The sequence below is a fragment of the Coenobita brevimanus genome, chromosome 88, assembly GCF_032717465.1.
Source record: "Coenobita brevimanus isolate Jiangsu-jjx chromosome 88, ASM3271746v2, whole genome shotgun sequence".
Classification (NCBI taxonomy): Eukaryota; Metazoa; Arthropoda; class Malacostraca; order Decapoda; family Coenobitidae; genus Coenobita; species Coenobita brevimanus.
The window spans coordinates 32,045,760-32,068,559 of record NC_137041.1 but is presented as its reverse complement, the minus strand read 5'-3'; positions in this window follow the sequence as shown (position 1 = coordinate 32,068,559).

Genomic DNA, 22,800 nt, shown 5'->3' with positions numbered 1-22,800 from the left:
CGTCTGAATTCGCCACAGTTGCTGACTGTGTTCATACGAACACAGTCAGCGACTTTTACTTTAGTTTTGATTGTCAGTGTCGTTCCGAGGTTTATCTCTAGTAATTTCATAAGGCTGGACATATTTTTCCCACCACTATTAAAGATATCATTGCTTTAATTTGTACATCATGCCCTATATTCCGGTATCTAACAATATACAACCTGACCCTAGGTGCGCTTGGTTGGAATACAAAGTCAATTTGTGTGTACACCAACACACACGGAAATCCACCCGGGCACACGCCCGAGTGCATCGCGTACAGCAAGTTACCAAATCCACCTGTCCTCGGCTGGCAAAATCATGTGCGTACAGACTCCCTGAACCGTTGAGGTTGACCTTGGCGGTCATTATGGTGCACTTGACCTTTGTACCCCGAGTGCCCATTTTCTCAAACTCGTCCAAGATTTTGGCCACATTGATACCCTGAAGGTTTCATGTTGATAGCTCAAGCCGTTATTGAGATGTAATGGTAACACACACACACACACACACACACACACACACACACACACACACACACACAGACGCTGGCAAAAACATCATCGCTGATAATAACAAAGAAGTAGTGTTATTCAGTAAGGTAAACAGAGTAGTGGCATTAACAGTAGTGGTGGTAACATAGCTGGAGTGAGAACTGTGGTGGTATTGGTAACATTTTTGGTATTAACACCATTTGTGTCAACCATGTAGTGGTGTTAGTGGCAGTGGTGTCAGCTGAGTCGTGGTGTTGGTAATATTGTTGCCAACAGTGTTATGCTAACAGTACTGGTGTTGACATAGTACCTTTGTCAGTAGTACTGGTGTTAACAAAATAAGGGTGTTAATAGTAGTGGGGTTAGCAATGTACAGTAGTGGTAACCTGTGTTGTTTTACCCCAGGCTGCCAGATGACCCATGTGCCAAAGCAACCCAAGGCTATATCCCTGACACTCCAGTCTGGCCAGGAGGGCGGGCACACCACACACCAGGCCCAGCTGGTACACTACCCACCTTCACACAATGTATCCTGGTACCTTACAATTGGTTTCCATGACCAAGAGGGTAACTACACAGGAGCCAAATTTGACATATACCACCAACCTGCCGTTAATGCTACTCTTGATAACGTGCATATCTGGTGTGACAAGCCCGGCCAGACGCACACCCGTGTAGCTGACCCCTGGACCACCCTCCACCCCTCACTCACTCGCTCCCTCAAGATCCAGGTCAGTAGGGGTTGGGGTATGTGGTGGAGGGAAGGAGGATCAGGTACAACAGGATGGTGGGGATACAACCAGGGTGGGGAAAGGGTTGGGGTATGTGGTGGAGGGAAGGAGGATCAGGTACAACAGGATGGTGGGGATACAACCAGGGTGGGGAAAGGGTTGGGGTATGTGGTGGAGGGAAGGAGGATCAGGTACAACAGGATGGTGGGGATACAACCAGGGTGGGGAAAGAGGGGGTCGAGGAGAATGTTTAGGTGGTGGTGGTGTAGGATGGAAGGTTGGGTGGTGGTGGTGAAGATTGGATGGGGGAGGGGAAGGGGGTGGTTGTGTAGGGGGTAAATTACTGGTTGGGAGAGGGTAAGCATTGGGGAGGGGGAAGAGCGGTGGTGGGGATAGGGTGGGGGTGTAGGTTTATGCTGGTGAAGAGGGTGAGGAATAAATAGTGGTTGGGGTGAGAGTAAGGTGGTGGTGGGGTAGGGGTAATGGTTGAGGAGGGGGTAAGGTAGTGGTGGGGTAGGGGTAATGGTTGGGGAGGGGGTAAGGTAGTGGTGGGGTAGGGGTAATGGTTGGGGAGGGGTAGTAGTGGTGGGGTAGGGGTAATGGTTGGGGAGGGGGTAAGGTAGTGGTGGGGTAGGGGTAATGGTTGGGGAGGGGGTAAGGTAGTGGTGGGGTAGGGGTAATGGTTGGGGAGGGGGTAAGGTAGTGGTGGGGTAGGGGTAATGGTTGGGGAGGGGGTAAGGTGGTGGTGGGGTAGGGGTAATGGTTGGGGAGGGGGTAAGGTAGTGGTGGGGTAGGGGTAATGGTTGGGGAGGGGGTAAGGTAGTGGTGGGGTAGGGGTAATGGTTGGGGAGGGGGTAAGGTAGTGGGGGGGTAGGGGTAATGGTTGGGGAGGGGGTAAGGTAGTGGTGGGGTAGGGGTAATGGTTGGGGAGGGGGTAAGGTAGTGGTGGGGTAGGGGTAATGGTTGGGGAGGGGGTAAGGTAATGGTGGGGTAGGGGTAATGGTGGGGGAGGGGTAAGGTAGTGGTGGGGTAGGGGTAATGGTTGGGGAGGGGGGTAAGGTAGTGGTGGGGTAGGGGTAATGGTTGGGGAGGGGGTAAGGTAGTGGTGGGGTAGGGGTAATGGTTGGGGAGGGGTATGGTTGTGGTGGGGTTGGGGTATTGGTTGGGGTGGGGGTAAGGTAGTGGTGGGGTAGGGGTAATGGTTGGGGAGGGGTTATGGTTGGGGTGGGGTTGGGGTAATGGTTGGGGAGGGGTAAGGTAATAAAAGGTATGTTTGTAAAGGCATAAGTGTACAACTGCTAAACATTTGTTCCATTTATTCATGAACTTGTCCTATTTTATCTGTGGTAAAGGCTAAGTTAATGGCAGTGGTTAGGTACAGTGGAAAGCAATGTGGCATCAGTGCTGGCAAGGAGTAATATAATGCATGGCACTTTTTGGCCTAGGAACACTATAGCGTTTCTCTTTTATTTTTTAATGTATGAGTGGCTTTGTAGTTCTCTCAGTTTCGTTGCAAGCCATTGTTTGGTCGTCTGCTTACGGTGCTCTACAGTAATTTAGTGCCTCTCTAGTTATTTTTTTTCTAATGGATTTTAGTTTTTCTTGCATTCATTTTTCTCTCGTCTGATACTCTTACAACATCTTATCCCCTATGTTTGTACACCATAGCTGATGTATTGTAGTGTATTGTATTCTCATTGTATCATTGTATTCGTCAGTAATCAGCTTAATTCACCCTTCGGTGTGCAATTTGGACATTTTGTAAGCTCCTGGAAGCTGACAGTATTACGGGAAGCTGGTGATGCACTGCTTAGCACATTGTTTTAACTGGCAAATGTAAGAGCCTGAGTCTGATTTTTGTGCCAGACACTTGTACAGTGTTTGTTTACCCAGCAGTACAGCTGAGGCCTCCATGTCAAACTGAGTGTTGTGGGTGGTATTGCTGACGCAGACTGACACTCGGCAAAACTTTGGTGGTCCCTCTGCATGACTGTCATTTACTCGATAAGCATTAACTTAACCACACTTCTTCGTTGATAGAGCACCATTTTAAAGTGTCTGCCATTTACCCATGATCATGAGTGCTTTGATGTTGCAGGTGAGCCCAAAATGGATTGCTCTGTATGAAAAGACTTATGGACAGACGAATGTCGTACACCAGCATAACTGCAGTCAAGGTCTGGAAGACTTCCCAGAACTGTGGCTGGGTGCAGCATGTATGGGTGAACATGACTGTGGGTCCTTCAGTTCCTTCTGCAAGGAAGGTTAGACTCAGCAGTCTGTTGAAGACATACACAAAAAACTGTGTTCTATTATTTTCTTGTCATTCTTTGTACCCATCTTTACTGTATTGTGTTTATGCAATGTTAAAGATTTATCTGACTTTTTTGTGCTAAGAAGTTCCATCCTGTGCTGTGTTACTCAGGTATTCAGTAGTTACCAGGTATTCTTACTGAATTACCTTGACTATCCATTCATCTGTCCAGCAGTCTCTCTCCCCCCCCCCTCTATATATCACCTTATCTTTTTGTACAGACACCGGTAAAGAGATATACAGGTACAGAGAGAAAGAGATGGATGGACGGATGGACAGACAAATAGGTGGACAGATAGGTAATAAGATATACAGAAGGTTAGACAGACAGACAGAAGACTAGAATGACAGATGGACTGACAGACAGAAGGCTAGACAGAGAGCTAGATAAACAGAAGGCTATAAAGATATATAGCCAGGAGCCTTGAAAGATAGACAGATAGAATGCGAGAAAGATAGATAGAGAGACAGACCAGCAAGATAAATAGACAGAAGGCTAGAAAGATAGATAAACAGAAGGCTAGAAAGATATATAGCCAGAAGGCTTGAAAGATAGATAGAATGCGAGAAAGATAGATAGGGAGACAGACCAGCAAGATAAATAGACAGAAGGCTAGAAAGATAGATGGACAGACAGAGGGTGAAACAAATAGACAGGAGTCTCTAAAGATAGATAGACAGACATACCGGAGGTTAGATAAATAGACAGACAGACAGAAAGAAGGCTAGAGAGAGAAACAGAGAGAAGGACAGAAAGACAGAGAAATAGACAGACAGAAAGACAGAAGGCTACAAAGCTAGATAGATAAGTAGGTAGATAGGTACAGAGTGGCCTGTGACTGGAGACTCATGGTGACAGCAGTGTGTGGGTCAGTGGTGTGTGCAATAGTGGTGTGTGCAATAGTGGTGTGTGCAATAGTGGTGTGTGCAATAGCGGTGTGTGCAATAGTGGTGTGTGCAATAGTGGTGTGTGCAATAGTGGTGTGTGCAATAGTGGTGTGTGTGCAATAAAGGTGTGTGCAATAGTGGTGTGTGCAATAGTGGTGTGTGCAATAGTGGTGTGTGGAATAGTGGTGTGTGCAATAGCGGTGTGTGCAATAGCGGTGTGTGTGCAATAGTGGTGTGTGCAATAGCGGTGTGTGTGCAATAGCGGTGTGTGCAATAGTGGTGTGTGCAATAGTGGTGTGTGCAATAGTGGTGTGTGCAATAGTGGTGTGTGCTATAGCGGTGTGTGCAATAGTGGTGTGTGCAATAGCGGTGTGTGTGCAATAGTGGTGTGTGCAATAGTGGTGTGTGCAATAGTGGTGTGTGCAATAGTCGTGTGTACAATAGTGGTGTGTGCAATAGTGGTGTGTGCAATAGTGCTCCACCACTGTCACATCTTACCTCTGATATTCTACGCCATCAAATCGTCCAAACAAGCCGTGAACAACGCGGTGTGTTCAGTTCCCTGTGATATTTGGCCATACTTACCTAGAGGTACAGGTACCAGCATAGCCACATTGTACAGCCCCAGGCAGGGTACAAAGCCCTGCCTGTGTGTTCACGTGTGGTACTGCTGGTTTGTTCCATGTGCCGCTTCCTGAACACTTAGCCTGAATAATTTAATATACATTGTTATCCCTTTATTCATGACACATGCAAATGTTTATAGCACTTTCTACGCAGTGGCTGTCAACTGCCAATGCCCACCCTTCTTATACCCACTACCTTAATACCCCTCCCCTACCATCCCCCTTATGCCCTCTGCCCCCACCAGTCCCTCCACTGTACCCCATACCCCCCTCCCTCCCCTACCATCCCCCTTATGCCCTCTGCCCCCACCAGTCCCTCCACTGTACCCCATACTTCCCTCCCTCCCCTACCATCCCCCTTATGCCCTCTGCCCCCACCAGTCCCTCCACTGTACCCCATACCCCCCTCCCCTACCATCCCCCTTATGCCCTCTACCCCCACCAGTCCCTCCACTGTACCCCATAACCCCCTCCCACCCTCCCTCCCGGCTACAACCACCTCCTGATCGTCTCCACTACCCCCTCCCGGCCACCACTACCCCCTCCCCACAGTTCAACCCGTCAGGTGGAAACGAGCCAGTGCCTGTGTGTGTGTGTGTGTGTGTGTGTGTGTGTGTGTGTGTGTGTGTGTGTGTGTGTTGTCAGGAGGTGTACCTTCAGAGTATAATAGGAGCCGTGCTGCAGGAATGACCAAACAATGGTACTAGAATTTATTTATAAATCTATTAATATTACAGAACCATGGGTGCTGATATGGAATGCCACCAGAAGGTATTTATAAATCTATTAATATTACAGAACCATGGGTGCTGATATGGAACGCCACCAGAAAGTATTTATAAATCTATTAATATTACAGAACCATGGGTGCTGATATGGAACGCCACCAGAAGGTATTTATAAATCTATTAATATTACAGAACCATGGGTGCTGATATGGAACGCCACCAGAAGGTATTTATAAATCTATTAATATTACAGAACCATGGGTGCTGATATGGAACGCCACCAGAAGGTATTTATAAATCTATTAATATTACAGAACCATCGGTGCTGATATGGAACGCCACCGCTGTTGCCATCAACTCTGACAAGACATTGCCAACGCTGGTGGCCAGGATGGTAATAAGCCAGATTGGCCTGGCAGCCGTCTTGGGCTACCTTATCTACCGGCTGTGGCTGAACACCTTCAACATTAACATGTTTTACTACCTGACCCCACCACACCCACGGCGCCACCCACACCAGCCCTAACACCACCTGACCCACCACACCAGCCCTAACACCACCTGACCCCACCACACCAGCCCTAACACCAGCTGACCCCACCACATCAGCCCTAACACCAGCTGACCCCACCACACCAGCCCTAACACCACCTGACCCCACCACACCAGCCCTAACACCACCTGACCCACCACACCAGCCCTAACACCAGCTGACCCCGCCACACCAGCCCTAACACCACCTGACCCATAACACCAGCCCTAACACCACCTGACCCCACCACACCAGCCCTAACACCACCTGACCCATAACACCAGCCCTAACACCACCTGACCCCACCACACCAGCCCTAACACCACCTGACCCACCACACCAGCCCTAACACCACCTGACCCACCACACCAGCCCTAACACCACCTGACCCACCACACCAGCCCTAACACCACCTGACCCACCACACCAGCCCTAACACCACCTGACCCACCACACCAGCCCTAACACCACCTGACCCACCACACCAGCCCTAACACCACCTGACCCCACCACACCAGCCCTAACACCACCTGACCCACCACACCAGCCCTAACACCACCTGACCCACCACACCAGCCCTAACACCACCTGACCCCACCACACCAGCCCTAACACCACCTGACCCACCACACCAGCCCTAACACCACCTGACCCCACCACACCAGCCCTAACACCACCTGACCCACCACACCAGCCCTAACACCACCTGACCCACCACACCAGCCCTAACACCACCTGACCCCACCACACCAGCCCTAACACCACCTGACCCACCACACCAGCCCTAACACCACCAGAACCCAAACACCAGCCCTAACACCACCTGACCCCACCACACCAGCCCTAACACCACCTGACCCCACCACACCAGCCCTAACACCACCTGACCCACCACACCAGCCCTAACACCACCTGACCCACCACACCAGCCCTAACACCACCTGACCCACCACACCAGCCCTAACACCAGCTAACACCACCTGACCCACCACACCAGCCCTAACACCACCTGACCCACCACACCAGCCCTAACACCACCTGACCCCACCACACCAGCCCTAACACCACCTGACCCCACCACACCAGCCCTAACACCACCTGACCCACCACACCAGCCCTAACACCACCTGACCCCACCACACCAGCCCTAACACCACCTGACCCACCACACCAGCCCTAACACCACCTGACCCACCACACCAGCCCTAACACCACCTGACCCACCACACCAGCCCTAACACCAGCTCATGCTATAAAGACACACTAGATCAGAACATTTTATAACAGAGTAATGGACAGACAAAACAGGAAGAAATGTTGAGCATAAATAATGGAAGGTGAGGTGCTTGAAGAGACGGCTGGAGTAAGATTGAAATATATGGGAATATTGTTATGACCGTGGCAGAGTGACACGTGGAATTAATGAAGCATTACACAAGAAGCATAACTGTTGTGTTGTCAAAGGTGGCATGGGTGGTTTGAATAGGTCCAAGCACACACACACAAAAAAAAAGGTTTTGAAGGTGACGTGTTTTGGTGAAGTGACCCTTTTATTGTGCATGATGGTGGCGGCAGGCATAAGGAGTGGTTGGCTTAAGTTTTTTTTTTTTTTTTTTTTTATGTAAGGAAGAAGGATCCAAAGGCCAGGAGCTTGTATACTGTTCCCTCAAAGAAAGAAAATAACAGTGCCAAATGCAAGATTTGTTCATTTTCTAGATGCCCGGACACACTGCGTTTGAAAGGCTGGAGGTCATAGGCAGTAGGAAATACAGACAGAGGAAGACGGTTCCCGAATTAACAGAGCTGGTGGGAAATTAAGAGCATGTCAAAGCAGCCTAAGTAACTTGACTCTGTGCATGGTGTGTTGTATGACAGATGGAAGGACAGTAAATAATGACATTTTATTATATAACTTTTGTCAGTCAAGAAAGATTAGTCAGGTACATTGACTGCAGCATTGCATGGAACAAAGTATATCCAGTTAGTAACAATTACAATATCAGCCTTGTATACTGACAACGACTGCTGCCCCAACACCTACACTACCTTAATAGGCTACACCTGTCATTGTTTACTAATTTACAGAGAACAACCCATCAACCTACTGACACTGATAACAACATACTCACATATTAAGAAATAATGGAGTCAACTAGCCCTCCACTTCAAACATAAGAGTGGTGCCAGAATTGTAGCTTTTTTCCTGGCTAACCCTGTAAGCCAGTGGTTGTCAACAAGCTGGCATAGGCGATAGGAATATTTGGGATGGGCGACAGAAGGACATGAGAGTAGCCCTTTCAGACACTGTTCTGAGGAATGACTATACTCAACTTTTTTTTTTTTTTTAATCGAGGCGAAGATGCACTAGACAGGCTGGTGATGATTGGCTGAATGCAACATGTCTGAATATCATCATTGTATTTCAAATAATTACCAGTAATGTAAATAGAAACTTATTGACTAACTCAAATACAATGATGCTATTCGGACGTGTTGCATTCACCAATCATCACCAACCTGTCAAGTGCATCTTCCCCTCGGGGAAAAAAAAAAAAGAAGAAAAAAAAGAATATAGTAGCAAAGAAACAAGGCCAGCCATCTCATTAACTTTACAAAGTTAACAGTAGTGCCGACACAGTAACTTCCCTGGGTTAGTAAGTGATGTTGGCACAGTGATGAATCAACACGTTAGTTTAACAGGCATTGTATAATAATGTCAGTAAGCCATATACTTGTGTTAGTTTAATAGGCATATTGTAATAATGTCAGTAAGCCATATACTTGTGTTAGTTTAATAGGCATATTGTAATAATGTCAGTAAGCCATATACTTGTGTTAGTTTAATAGGCATATTGTAATAATGTCAGTGAGCCATATACTTGTGTTAGTTTAATAGGCATATTGTAATAATGTCAGTAAGCCATATACTTGTGTTAGTTTAATAGGCATATTGTAATAATGTCAGTAAGCCATATACTTGTGTTAGTTTAAAAGGCATATTGTAATAATGTCAGTAAACCATATACTTGTGTTAGTTTAAAAGGCATATTGTAATAATGTCAGTAAGCCATATACTTGTGTTAGTTTAATAGGCATTTTATAATAATATCAGTAAGCCATACATGTTGTTAGTTTAATAGGCATATTGTAATAATGTCAGTAAGCCATACATGTTGTTAGTTTAATAGGCATTTTATAATAGTGTCAGTAAGCCACACATTTTTGTCCTCATGCCAGGTGAGGGGTACGTCACCACTGCAGAAAATGTTCATGTGGTACACAGGATGAAAAACTTTGAATATCACTAAACTAAGAGTATTGAGAGAGTACATGGCTTAGTCCACTGTGTAGTCTGATGACAGAAAATGTAGAGCTGTAGAAACAGAAATAGAGACTGACATAAGGCAGTGTGTTTGTAAGTACAGTATTAGTATTAGTATGTAGTATTAAGAACTGTAGTGTGGCCATAGTGCAGTTAGTGCCTTAGTGGCTGGATTATTACAAGTTGTGTTAAGTAGCAGTATAACAAAGGACACAGGCAAAACCTTGATGCATGTCCACATACAGCAACACCATTTTGTTTAGTATGTCACTGCTGATGTGTGCCATTTATTAGACATGGCCTCAGCAATAATTGTGTTGTCACTGCTGCTGCGTCCCATTTGTTAGACATGGCCTCAGCAATAATTGTGTTTAGCATGTCACTACTGCTCCGTCCCATTTGTTGGACATGGCCTCAGCAATAATTGTGTTTAGTAAGTCACTGCTGCTGTGTGTCATTTGTTAGACATGGCCTCAGCAATAATTGTGTTTAGCATGTCACTACTGCTGCGTCCCATTTGTTGGACATGGCCTCAGCAATAATTATGTTGTCACTGCTGATGTGCCCCATTTGTTAGACATGGCCTCAGCAATAATTGTGTTTAGTATGTCACTGCTGCTGTGTGCCATTTGTTAGACATGGCCTCAGCAATAATTGTGTTTAGTATGTCACTGCTGATGTGTGCCATTTGTTAGACATGGCCTCAGCAATAATTGTGTTTAGTAAGTCACTGCTGATGTGTGCCATTTGTTAGACATGGCCTCAGCAATAATTGTGTTTAGTATGTCACTGCTGATGTGCCCCATTTGTTAGACATGGCCTCAGCAATAATTGTGTTTAGTAAGTCACTGCTGATGTGCCCCATTTGTTAGACATGGCCTCAGCAATAATTGTGTTTAGTATGTCACTGCTGATGTGTGCCATTTGTTAGACATGGCCTCAGCAATAATTGTGTTTAGTATGTCAGTGCTGCTGTGTGCCATTTGTTAGACATGGCCTCAGCAATAATCGTGTTTAGTATGTCAGTGCTGCTGTGTGCCATGTTAGACATGGCCTCAGCAATAATGTCATACAGCCAACTTGAGTGTGTCAGGCACTGCTTTGCTGTGTATAATGTTGGTATTCTTGTGACCCATGGCACTGATAGGTAGTATGCATTTTAATGCACTAACAGCTTAGTTCAATACAAAAGCTATGCCTGGCATCAACTTAGTCGGGTCACTGGCATTATAGGTTTTAACTCTCAGACTGGTGCATTATTTGACTGGTCTTATAGGTTAGCTGTGGAGCACACAAAGTATTCAGGGTGTACTATACCCAACAGCACAAGTTACACCTCTTGTAATATTACAGCCATCATCAATGTAATGCGTCCTGACACAAGCACTAGTCTCCACAAGTATGATTAAAAATAAATATGATTATGTATGATTAGAAATAAATATGATTAAAGAAACAAAAACTTTTCACTGACCTTTGATGCATGTTAGTAATAGAGAAGGAAGTGATGAAAGGAATACAATACAACAGTGATTGCCTTAGACGTGGGATTTTATAATAATTGGAGAGAGAGAGAGAGAGAGAGAGAGAGAGAGAGAGAGAGAGCAAGGAGTGGCTTGAAGGGCTACGAGTGGCAAGGGATAAGACTGTAGAGGGATAAGACTGGCTGACACTGAAGGCTAATAACATGTATACAAAGACTACAACAAGACACAGGTAAGAGTCAACAGTACACACCTGGCGACCGATGCACGATTTGCCACACCTGTCTTGACCACATTACTGCTACTACTACTACTACTGCTACTACTACTACTAAAACAACAACAACAACAACAACAACTACTATTACTACTACTACTACTACTACCACTACCACTACTAAAACAACAACAACAACAACTACTACTACTACTACTACTATTACTTCTACTACTACTACTACTACCCTTGCTGCTACTACTACTACCCTTGCTGCTACTACTACTACCCCTGCTACTACTACTACCCCTGCTGCCACTACTACTACTACTACTACTACTACCACCCCTGCTGCTGCTACTACTACTACTACTACTACTATTACTGCTAGTACTATAACTTTTTTTTTTTTCGATTATCACCTCCATCCATTGGGGAAATATATTATGAAGATCTGCACCAACCTTGCTAATACATGTAGTTCACCATTAGGAGTTGTAGTGTGAAGGTTAACACTAACCCTCGTATTACAATCCGTTGGCCCCAAGCACGCCAACGGCTGTGCTGACCAACCATCTACTATTACTATTGTTATTTTATTTTTTATTTATTGATATTATTACTACTACTACTACTACTACCCCTGCTGCTACTACCACTACTACTGCTACTACTACTATCCAGTTACGTATTCTGCTAGTGTATTCTTTCTACTATCAGACGCTTTTATTCAGTTTAGGAGCTATTTTAACAACTAAAGGCGTCAGACGGAACTCCAGCTGACTCCTTGATTACCAGCTGACTCTCTGATTACCAGATGACTCCTAGATTACCAGCTGACTCCTTGATTACCAGCTGACTCTTTGATTACCAGCTGACTCCTTGATTACCAGCTGACTCCTTGATTACCAAAGCTTCCCTCAAGATCAATAATAATCGTCTGGAGATGGAAGGAATAAACTAAAAAGGTAAGTCAGTCAAGGGAAAGACAGAGGAAAAAGGGACGACCAGAAAACAAGGAAAGGAAGGCAGGGAAAAATATAAGGAAGGGAAAATACTAATGAGAGGGAAAAAGGGAAGGGTAAAGGTTGTAGAGAAGCCCAGAAAAGGACAAAGAAATAAAGGAATAACAAAGAGGAAGACAAAGAGATATATAGAAAGGAGAGGAAAGAAGGGACGAAGGAGACATGCAGTGATGACAGGAAGACAGACTGACCCAAACCAGACTGAAGGAAGGAAGGAACAATGAAGGAAGGAAAGGAAGAAAAAATGAAGAGAGGAAGGAAGGAAGAAAGAAAATGACTGAATGAAGGGAGGAAGGAAAGAAACAACGAAGGAAGAATGGAAAGCAAAAATGAAGGAAGGAGGGAAAGAAAATGAAGGAAGGAAGGAAGTAAAAACTGGATGAAGGAAGGCAGGAAAAGAGCCAGAAGAGGGCCACAAGGAGGACATATGTACTCCATCAAATAAACATAACAAAGGGGGTGAGAGAGCCAGCCATTTTATCCTGCCCTCCTTTTCTGCCTTCTCCTCCTCTTCCTCCTCCTACTTTTCTTTTTAATCTTTCTCCTTCTCTCTACTCTCCATTTCTCCCCCTCCTCTCCCTCTTCTCTACTCTCCCTTCTCCTCCTCCTCCTCTCTCTCCTCTCTTTTTTCCTTCCTCCTCCACTCCCTTCACATATTCTTTCACTCCTCTTCCTTGTCGTCTTTTCATTCTCCTCTATACTCCTCTTCCTCTTTTATTATCTTTCTCATCTCTTCTTTTTCCCTTTCCTTGTCTTCTACCTCCTCTCTCTCTTCCTCCTCCTCCTGTTTTTCTTCTCGACTCTTCCTCATCGTCATCTTTTACTCTTCTTTCTTTCCAAGTTATTTCTCTCCCTCTTTACCATCTTCCTCTTCTTTTTCCTCCCCCTCTCATGTTCTCTCCTTACCCCTTCTCTCCTCTTCCTTCTTCTCTTTTACTCCTCTTCCTCTTCCTCTCTTTCTTCCCCTTCTTCTCTTTATTCTGTCTACTTCCTCCATTGTCTTCTCATCCTTCTTGTGTTTTTCCTCCTCCACCTCCTCCTTCCTTCACTTCTTCTTCCTGATCCTTTTCTCCCTCGTCTCTTCTTCTCCTCCTCCTCTCCTCTTTTACTTCTCTCCTCCTCCTTCTCCTCCTCCTGCACCTCTTCCTCTAGAAAACCAGGCATCATTTTGTTATACAGTTACCACCCAGCATAGTAAATGGTTTCATGGGGTACAAGAAACCATTAGGCTTGTCACTCAGTGTAGAGTTAACTAGGGGTGACATCCATTAATAAAATAAATAAATAAATAAATAAATAAATAATGCAGCATCGAAATTCAGAAAATAAGATGCAGTTACCCAGTACGTTAATATAAACAGAGAAAGAAAATGGGAAATGAGAGAGAGAGAGAGAGAGAGAGAGAGAACGGAGGTGAACAAATAATAGTTATGGACTAAGACAGTATAAAAAATAAATAAAACAGGAAAGAAACGAAGAGAAAACGAAACGAAGAAGAACATAGAGAAAGAGAGGAATGAGAAAGAGAGGAAGAGAGGAATGAGAAAGAGAGGGATGAGAATGAGAGAAGGAGAGGAATGAGAAAGAGAGGAATGAGAAAGAGAGGAAGAGAGGGATGAGAATGAGAGAAGGAGAGGAATGAGAAAGACAGAAGAAGAGGAATGAGAAAGAGAGAAGGAGAGGAATGAGAAAGAGAGGAGAGGAATGAGAGAGAAAGAGGAATGAGATAGAGAGGAATGAGAGAGAAACAACGATAGGAATGAGAAAGAGGAGAAGAGAGGAATGAGAAAGAGAAAGAGAGGAATGAGAAAGAGAGAAAGAGAGGAATGAGAAAGAGAGAAAGAGAGGAATGAGAAAAGGGAAGGAGAGGAATGAGAAAGAGAGGAATGAGAAAGAGAGAAGGAGAGGAATGAGAAAGAGAGGAATGAGAAAGAGGGAAGGAGAGGAATGAGAAAGAGAGAAAGAGAGGAATGAGAAAGAGAGAAGGAGAGGAATGAGAAAGAGAGAAAGAGAGGAATGAGAAAGAGAGAAGGAGAGGAATGAGAGAGAGAAAGAGAGGAATGAGAAAGAGAGAAATGAGAAAGAGAGAAGGAGAGGAATGAGAAAAAGAGGAATGAGAAAGAGGGAAGGAGAGGAATGAGAAAGAAAGAGGAATGAGAAAGAGAGAAAGAGAGGAATGAGAAGGAGAGGAATGAGAAAGAAAGAAAGAGAGGAATGAGAAAGAGAGAAAGAGATGACTAAGAATGAGAGTAAGCTGAGCCTAGGGAAGGAGAGGAAAGGGAATGGCAGTAAACAAATGCTGAGGGAGAAAGATGAGCCTAGGGAAGGAGAGGAAAGGGAATGGCAGTAAACAAATGCTGAGGGAGAAAGATGAGCCTAGGGAAGGAGAGGAAAGGGAATGGCAGTAAACAAATGCTGAGGGAGAAAGATGAGCCTAGGGAAGGAGAGGAAAGGGAATGGCAGTAAACAAATGCTGAGGGAGAAAGATGAGCCTAGGGAAGGAGAGGAAAGGGAATGGCAGTAAACAAATGCTGAGGGAGAAAGATGAGCCTAGGGAAGGAGAGGAAAGGGAATGGCAGTAAACAAATGCTGAGGGAGAAAGATGAGCCTAGGGAAGGAGAGGAAAGGGAATGGCAGTAAACAAATGCTGAGGGAGAAAGATGAGAGAATTAAGACAAAGAGCAAAAGACCAAAGGTGAAGAAAACGAGGAAAGTAGCAAGGAAAAACTACATGACATACAATACACAAAATACAGAAATACAGAGGATACAGAAAATACAGAGAATAAAGAAAATACAAAGAAGGCAGTGATTGATTATGTGTGTGTGGATAAAAGGATGCGAAGATGTGTAATGGATGCAAGAGCTTATAGAGGTTGGGGGAGTGGACTTTCTGACCACTACTTGGTGGTGGCCAGAATTAGGAGTCAAGTAAGATGGAGCAATAGAAGAAGGGAAAGACGAGAGGAAGGAGTAGTGGCAAGGAGAGTGGAAAGGAAACAGGAGGAGGAGAAAAAGGCAGAGTATAAGAGAGAAGTGGAGGAATGATTGGGCAAATATGAATTGGAGCAGATGGGGGACGTGGAAGGTGTATGCAGGTTATTCACAGAAGAAATATGTGCAGCATGTGATGTGGTGTGTGGGATGAAGAGAAGACGGAGGGGCGTGCAAGGAACAGCGTGGTGGACTGAAGAGGTGAAACAGGCTGTGGCACAAAAGAAGAAAGCATACAATGAATGGATGAGAAATAGGGGCGTGGAAGAAGTTGAGAGGCAGAAGAGAGAGTTATATGCAGAAAGAAAGAGAGAGGTGAAAAGATTAGTAAGAGAGAGTAAGAAGAGAGTGGATGAGGAATTTGGAAGGAATTTGAGTGTAATGTGGACGGACTGTAAGAAAATGTTCTGGAAAGAGGTGAAAAGAGTAAGACAGGGTGGAAGTGAGGTTAGCAGGGGAGTGAAAGATAAAAATGGTAGATTACTAGTGGAAAAGGGAGAAAAAGTGAGCAGATGGAGAGAACACTTTAAGGAATTGTTGAACATTGAGGATGGAAGTAATGCGAGTATAAGTGGCTGGGGAATGGCTGGGAGAGGGAGGGAGGTGAGAAGACAGGAAGAAATCAGTAGGATAGAAGCTGTGGAAGCAATGAAGAAAGTTAAATCGGGAAAAGCCCCAGGAATTGATTGAGAGTGTGGTGAAATGCTGAAGCATGGGGTTGAGACAGTAGTAGAATGGATGTGGAAGATGTGCAGATTGGCCTGGGAGGAAGGTAGAGTCCCGGAGGATTGGAAGTCAGGTATAATTATTCCCTTGTACAAAGGAAAAGGGGAAAAAGAAGTGTGTGGTAATCATAGGGGCATTTGTCTTCTTAGTATAATAGGAAAAGTGTATGGTAGGATACTTATTGACAGAGTTAGAGAAAGAACAGAGAAATTAGTTGGAGAAGAACAGGGAGGCTTTAGGAAGGGAAGAGGTTGTGTAGATCAGATATTCATTCTTAGATCTTTAGTGGAAAAGTTTCTAGAGAAGGGAAAGAAGTTGTATGCGGCTTTCATGGATTTGGAGAAAGCATATGACAGGGTGGATAGACAAGGATTGTGGAAAGTATTAAGAATATATGGAGTAGATGGGAAGTTGTTGAATGTTGTGAAGAGTATGTATGCAGTGCGTGTGGATGGTGAACTGAGTGAATTTTTCTCTTTGAAGGTTGGGTTGAAACAGGGATGTGTCATGTCTCCATGGTTGTTCAATCTGTACATGGATGGGGTAATAAAAGAGGTACAAGGTAGGGTAGTGGATGTTGGAGTGCCCCTGGTGAAAGAGGATAGTGTTTGGAAACTCCCTGTACTGTTGTTTGCAGATGATACTGTGTTGTTGAGTGAAGACGAAGGGGAGCTGCAAGGCTTGGTGGATGAGTTTGAGAGAGTGTGTAAGAAACGGAATCTAAAGGTGAATGTAGGGAAGAGTAAAGTGATGGTCTTTGAGAGAGGTGAAGTTAGTGAATGTACAGTGAGGTTGGATGGTGAGGAATTGGAAAATGTGAGTACGTTTAAGTACTTGGGTAGTGTGATGAGTAAGGGTGGAGGTTTGGAGGGTGAAGTACTTGAAAGGGTGCAGCAGGGAAGAAAGGTTCCTGGTTCCTTGAAAGCAGTGATAAGAAGCAGGGAATTGAGCTTGGAAGTGAAAAAGTTACTACATGACAGTATTGTGATACCAACTCTAACGTATGGAAGTGAAGCTTGGACATCGCTGGAAGGACACAAGTCAAGTGTGAGAGCAGTGGAAATGAGTTATTTAAGAGGAGCCTGTGGAGTCACATGGAGAGACAGGCTGACGAATGAGGATATAAAGGAGCGTTGTGGTGTTGATGTGGATGTGATAGGAAGCGTTAGAAGGAATACACTGAGGTGGTTTGGCCATGTGGAGAGGATGGAGGGTGAAAGACTGACGAAGAGAGTGTATGTGAGTGAGGTGGAGGGGGGGAGAAGGAGGGGGAGGCCGAGGATGAGATGGAGTGATGGAATGGAGAGGTATATGAGAGAGGGGTGTGTGAGTTGGGAGCGGGGCAGTGAAATGGCTAGGGATAGGACGACGTGGAGGCGATTTGTTTGTGGCCACCCCGAACGGGATTGAGGCGTCTGGCAATAGATAGATAGACAAGTACAGAAAATACAAACAGAAAATATAGAAATACAGAAAATATAGAAAACAGAAATACGGTAAATAGAGAAATACAGAACACACAGAAATAAGATGCAGAAAATACAGAAAATACAAAAATACCGACAATACAGAAGGCAGAAAACAGAGGTATAGAAAATACAGAAAATACGGAAAAAAGAAATACCATACAGAAAATACAGAAAATACAGATATACAGAAAATACAAAAAGAAATACAGAAAATGCAGACATACAGAACTACAGAAAATAAAGAAATACAAAAATACGGAAAATATAGAAATACAGAAAATACAAAAATGCAGAAATACAGGAAATAAAATAAAATACAGAAATACAGAACTATGGAACTGCAGAAATACCGAAAATACAGACAATTCAGAAACACAGGAAATACAGAAATACAGAAAACACAGAAACACGGAAATGTAGAAATACAGAAAAAACAAAATACAGAAATACATAAAATACAGAAAATAAAGAAATACAGAAAATACAGAAAGAGAAAATATAGAAATATGGAAATACAGAATAACAGGAAATACGGAAAAAGATAAATATAGTAAACAGAAAAATACAGAAAATTCGGAATACAGGAAGAGAGAAAATACAGCTGCAGAGAAATGCAAGAAATCCAACAAATCTGGGCGAGAGAAACACTAGGGCAGAGGGCGGTAGTGGTAGGGAAGAAAGATGATGGCAAAAGACGCAGCCAAGATACATCACTGCTGCCAATGTCAAGGCTCTGTCCTGAACGGTGTTGCAATGCCAGCCTTCTAGATCAGCGCTGTTGCAATGCCAGCCTTCTAGATCAGCGGTGTTGCAATGCCAGCCTTCTAGATCAGCGCTGTTGCAATGCCAGCCTTCTAGATCAGCGCTGCTGCAATGCCAGCCTTCTAGATCAGCGCTGTTGCAATGCCAGCCTTCTAGATCAGCGCTGTTGCAATGCCAGCCTTCTAGATCAGCGCTGTTGCAATGCCAGCCTTCTAGATCAGCGCTGTTGCAATGCCAGCCTTCTAGATCAGCGCTGTTGCAATGCCAGCCTTCTAGATCAGCGCTGTTGCAATGCCAGCCTTCTAGATCAGCGGTTGCCACACTTTATAGTGCGTGACCCAATCTGGAATATTTCAAGACTTCGCCACCCATGGCGTAAAAATATCAGAGAGAGAGAGAAAGAGAGAGAGAGAGAGAGAGAGAGAGAGAGAGAGAGAGAGAGAGAGAGAGAGAGAGAGAGAGAGTAACCGGTATATAGCCTATCGTAGTTATTGTCAATACGCTAATAGTGTGTAATAAGGATAATTACAGTTTCAATTACGTCAATAAAATACAGTGAAAGCATTAGGCCTATTCTATGTCCCTGCCACCCATCAAAATTCCTCTCGCGACCCACCTCTGGCTCACCAGCCATAGTTGAGAACCACTGGCCTACATCTTACCCCCCCCCAAAAAAAAATATATATATATATATAGTATCTACAATATCAGTAAGAACTCCACAGATTGGGGAGTTAATAATAATAATAATAATAATAATAATAATAATAATAACAGACATCTGATGCACTTGCGGTGAAACTATGTATAATCTATCAGTGTATGGATGTATTTGTTTATCTACCCACACATCTATCAATAGCGAAAAATAGCATATCGTAATCATCATTATTATTATTATTATTATTATTATTATTATTGCCGGTATCGTTATAGTGGTACGTGGGGGCCCTCACCATCCGCTCACTCGATGTAGTGCTGCTCTCCGATGACTGCCCTTTGCTGTCTCTCTTTCCCTCTTTCCTCTTCTGTCTGTCTTCCCTTCTTTCCTTCCTTCTGCCTGTGGGTGACTCTACACTGAGTGACAAGCCAAATGGTTTCCTGTACACCAGGAAACCATTTACTACGCTGGGTGGTAACCATATTACCAAATTATGGCGCCTGGTGGTTTAGTGGGTAATCACAGCGCTCCAATCGGATTGAGCCGGTGCAGGTTTATATCCAAGGGGTGGTTGGGGTTTATTGCTCACGTCATGCCACTCAGGGATGAAACAGGGTCAGATGATGATGATGATGATTACTATTACCATTACCAGCCGCGATGGCCAAGCTGGTATTGTTTTCAATTTGTCTGTCTGTGTGTACGTCTGTGTGTCTTTTACTACGATAACTTCGCAACCGCTCAAGATATCATCACAAAATTGTACACGTGTGTAGTAGGGATGAATATCTACAAGTTCGAAACTGGTGAAGGTAGGTCAAGGTCAAGGTCATATTCCAAGCCGCGCTAGATATGTATCGGCTGGTGTGATTCCCCCCTTGGGTGGCATCTGGTTGTTATTATTATTATTATTATTATTTCTAGCCTGGTCTATCTGTCTACCTGCCTACCTACCTATCTATATATCTTTATCTACCGGTATCTATCTGTCTATCTATATGTCTGTCTTTCTATCAATCAAATACGGGTATCACTACATAAGGTGAGTGGATGGTATACACTAGACAGACTGATAGATAGACGGAGAGAGAGAATCAGTGTCAAAACATTCACGTTATCGAGTTGACCTATTTATGTATGTATGTGTCTGTCCATCTATCCAATATATCTACCACTACATCAGGTGAGTGGATGGTATGTACCAGAGAGAGAGAGAGAGAGAGAGAGAGAGAGAGAGAGAGAGAGAGAGAGAGAGAGAGAGAGAATTGATGTCTTTAAATCTATTTTTGCATCTATCTATCTATCCAATAAAGCTATAGTTCCATCAGGTGAGTGGATGGTATATACTAGTTGGACAAACAGATAAAGAAAAAATACTGATGTCTTTAATATACTTTTGCATCTATCTATCTACCCAGTAAATCTATCACTACAGCAAGTAAGTGGATGGTATGTACTAGATAGACAGACATGCTTATAGACTGATACAGAAAATAATGTTGAGGCCTTTTATCTATTTTGCATCTATCTGTCTACCTATATAATAAATCTATCACTACATCCGGTGAGTGGATAGCACGTAGTAGACGGAGAAATATATTGATATCTTTAATTCATTTTTGCATCTGTCTATATATTTATCTATCCAATAAATCTATCGCTACATCAGGTGAGTGGATGGTGCGTATTGGTGTTGGTGGATATCTATATCTAAATCAAGTGCATCTGTCTATTTATCTGTCTATCTACATACTACATCTATTTACTTATCTATCCAATAAATCTATAACTTTATCAGGTGAGTGGATGGTATGAACTAGATAGACAGACGTAGATACTGAAAAAAATCAACATCAGTGATTCAACAGATTCAAAAGTAATCTACCTATTTTTGCATCTACCTACCTATCTATCCTAAATATATCACTACATCAGGTGAGTGGATGGTACGTACTAGAGATGGATGGACAGACAGACAGACAGGCAGACAGACAGAGATCCATTTTTGTCGAGAATTTATTGAAAAAGTGTATTTATGTATTTATCTGTCTATATATTTATCTATCCAATAAATATATCACTACATTAAGTGAAGGGATAGTACGTACTAGATAGATAGACAGATAGATAATTGCAATAAATCATGTTTTAATCTATTTTTGGGTCTATTAATCTATCCAATTCATATATCGCTACATCAGGTGTGTGGATGGTACGTACTAAATAGACAGACAGACATAGAGAAAAAAATATTGATGTCTTTTAATATATATTTACATATCTGTCTATCCAATAAATCTATCATTACATCAGATAGATAGACAGACAGATAGACAGACAGACATGGATGGACAAAGAAAACTCAAATCATTCTTACTCATCAGATTGAAGGTTGATCTATTTTTGCGTCTATCTGTCCGATAAATCTATCACTACATCAGGTGAGTGGATGGTAGCTACGACAGACTGAAAGGAATATATATATATATATATATATATATATATATATATTACAATTTCAAAATTAATCTATCATGCCTACACTTCCACCTGTCTATCTGTCCAATAAATCTATCACTACATCGGGTGAGTGGATGGTATGTAGTGGGCAAAATGCGTGTCCACATTAGTCTTGGTAGGTAGGTTGATAAATGACTTAGGCGTATGTATCTATCTTTGATTATCGATAGATTAAAGGTGAACTGATAACCTGTTTGTGGGTCATGTGGAAAGATAATAATAATAATAATAATAATAATAGTAGTAGTAGTAGTAGTAGTAGTAGTAGTAGTAGCAGCAGCAGCAGCAGCAGTTGTAGCAAATAATAATAAAAAAATAACAATAATAATAATAATAATAATAATAATAATACATTTCAACTCACCCTGTGTCCATACCAGGCATAGTTTCCTTTTTCCGGCACTTGTGCCACTTGCCTCGCCTCCACAGTAATCCAGTCTGTCCATTCATCACGGCAAACACAATCGCTAACGTCCAATAAAAGGGATTTAATCCCCGAGCTAAGCAACTATGGCCATATAGCCCCGCTAGGTTACAGGAACGCGCTACCACTCCCGGCACGGCAGTCCCGGGCGAGGCTCGAACTCGCAATCCCCCGATCACGACTCCGATGCTCTACCACTGAGCCACAGTGCCCCCAACGTCCAATAAAAGGGAAACACAAAGTTAGTACGAGCTGTGCACACCTACACCCTCCCACTTCCTGACCCGCGGGGTGACTGACTGCCCGATGGTCTGCAACGCTGCGTCTCAATGGTCACGTGACCAAGGCAACATTGTGCCTGAGATTCCTCCAGTTAAATTTATGACGATTAAAACCAATATTACACGAATTTTTTACCCATGCTTTAAATCAGTAAGTGATACAACAGATTTTACTTGATAGGATCATAATGGAAAGAATAAAATAAAGTAGAAAATATCACCATCGTAGTGTACGTTGGTCGTTTCTTTTAAAAGACTGCATCTCCGGCAGCTGCCTTCAGGTGTACCATCACTCAACATTGGCAACGCTGATTTACTTTTAAAATCTTTGAATGTTTACAGGTAATGTCTTGATTATTTCTGACGTGCTTGTAATAAACAATGGTAGAGTTTATTTATCTTAAAGGAGATTGTTGGGTTTCTGAACCTTATTTACCGTAGTTCAGAGGCTAAATAAGACGATGCTACGGCCCTGCATCCTCACCACAGCATTCCCTCGAAACTGGCGCCATTTCTGCCTCAAAGTCTTGTTACCGGTGAACAAACAAGATGTATATATGACAAAATAAGCCAAATGATGA